The sequence below is a fragment of the Hemitrygon akajei genome, chromosome 3 (genome assembly GCF_048418815.1).
Source record: "Hemitrygon akajei chromosome 3, sHemAka1.3, whole genome shotgun sequence".
Classification (NCBI taxonomy): Eukaryota; Metazoa; Chordata; class Chondrichthyes; order Myliobatiformes; family Dasyatidae; genus Hemitrygon; species Hemitrygon akajei.
The window spans coordinates 35,846,293-35,848,375 of NC_133126.1; the positions used below are offsets into that span (position 1 = coordinate 35,846,293).

The 2,083-nt window shown below is 39.2% G+C and overlaps 1 protein-coding gene across 1 annotated transcript in view; it reads left to right on the forward strand.

The window, feature by feature from the left end:
• The window catches only part of dhrs7 (dehydrogenase/reductase (SDR family) member 7), a 43,483-nt gene extending 41,492 nt beyond the window's left edge, over positions 1-1,991 (forward strand). Inside the window, exon 9 of the mRNA XM_073039556.1 lies at positions 1,022-1,991. The gene's annotated coding sequence lies outside the window, so the exon portion shown is untranslated. The remainder of the gene's footprint in view (positions 1-1,021) is intronic.
• The last annotated feature ends 92 nt before the right edge of the window (positions 1,992-2,083 follow it).

Below are 2,083 nucleotides of genomic sequence, written 5' to 3' on the forward strand. Positions count from 1 at the left end.
TCGTCAAAATGTCCTAAATTTTATACCTTTTTCAATCCATACCAATTTTCATTCCTAAAGTCTTCTCTCGCTAGACTCAGTCATATCATCCTACTTATGGAAGGGCAAGTGTCCCCGACTGAATAAAGTCCATCTTCAAAAATCTAAAAGTGTTGGGGGCATGCCTCTGCCCAATTTCTGCTTATATTACTGGGCAGCTAACATACACTATCATCTTTTGGTCTCATTTCCACAACCAATCTGACTGCCCAATGTGGGTGGCAAAGGAGCTGAACTCTAATTAAGAATTTCTCTGTTTCCGCCCTTCTTGGATCCGCACCCCCTTTTTTACACCTAAACCAATTGCTAATCCTGTTCTCAGGCACACCCTGAGAGTATGGGTTCAGTTCAGAAAGGTCTCTATGGCTTCTCTCTTTCAAGTCCTATTCTACATAATCACCTCTTTCAGCCTTCTATACATGATCCGACGTTTCAAGACTGGTATAGAAAGAGCATCAGGTGCTTTAAAGATCTTTTTATAGACAACTGCTTTGCATCATTTGAACAATTGTCTGCAAAGTTTAACTTGCCCAACACTCATTTTTTCAGATATTTGCAAATTAGACATTTTATCAGCCCTTTGTTATCAAACTTCCCTGAGGCACCCGACACAAACGTTGTTGATATGCTTCTCTGCATGAATCCATTGCGCAAAGGTCTATTATCTACTATTTGTGACAAGCTAGCAGTTCTGAGGCGAGCCCCCCTTGACAAAATTAAAACTGCCTGGGAGCACGATTTAAAATTTTCACTGTCAGATGATGTATTGGATTCAGTTCTCAAGTTAGTTAACTCAACCTCTTTATGTGCCCGCCACTGCTTGTTACAGTTCAAGTTCGTACACAGGGCCCATTATGTCTAAAACTAAATTATCTCGCATTTACGTAGATGTTAATTCCTGCTGTGACAAATGCAAAAGGGGCGAGGCTTCCCTAAGTCCGACTAAACATCACTTATTGTCTTTTGCCTCTATTTTGGCCAGGTGCGCAGTCTTGCTCAGGTGGAGGGATGCTACCCCGCCCAGCCATGCTCAGTGGCTTAGCGACGTCATGTCCAGTCTATACCTTCAGAAGATCCATTATTGTACTCTCAATTTGGACATGAAGTTCCAAAATGTGTGGGAACCCTTTCTTGAATATTTTCAGAATTCTCAGGCAAACTAAAGGTTCATCCCTTTCTCCTTTCCTCTGCACATAACTCACTGACTTTCAGCATTCTCCAGTAAAATTCTACAAACTCAGACATGTAAACATACTTATGTGTTAGAAAAATACAGCTTCTCTATACCAATGCAGCACTGTGGGGATAAAGGTTCTGTTTAACCCTTTTTGCTAATGCATTGATGGCTTGGAGATGGGAATTGGGAGGGGTAGGTCAGGGCAGGGAGGCAACCAAAGCAAGATTGTAATATGGGTGCATCTCTTTCATAGATGTGAATTGTACATTTGTTACATTTATTATGTACTGCACAAACCTTATTTGTACTATGCTTTCTTGATTTAAAAAAAAAACAAATATTGCTGAGAAAAACAGCATCTTCCAAACACTTAACCTTTATCAACACAAATGACAAGGGTACATTGAATTGAACTGATTCAGAGGCAGTACCCCTCTAAGTCACATACCATCCTGACATGGAAATATTTATGCTCATTCATCATTCTAAGTTCTGGAAAAACCCGCTCAATAGCACTGGGAGACGAGATCCAGAAAAAGAAAAATCTATAGGATTGTCACCTATTGTATATGATACTATTGTATGAATCTCATCCTCAAAGAAATCCGGATTTGTCTTTAACCTATTCTTTACATTTATCTAAATGGCGAGCATCTGTTGAATAAGTACAAAGTTTTGACCATTACAATGCAACTGTGCAATTCTATCTGCAATATCAGTTACCTCTGCATGAGGTGTGCAAGATTTTAGTAATCCAGAATGACAAAACACTAGGTGTTAGGAGTAGGTAAAGATTTACTTTTAGGGTTAAGAAGCAATAGGTTTTCTATTATATATACACTTAAACTACAAAAGTCAAAGCTGAAA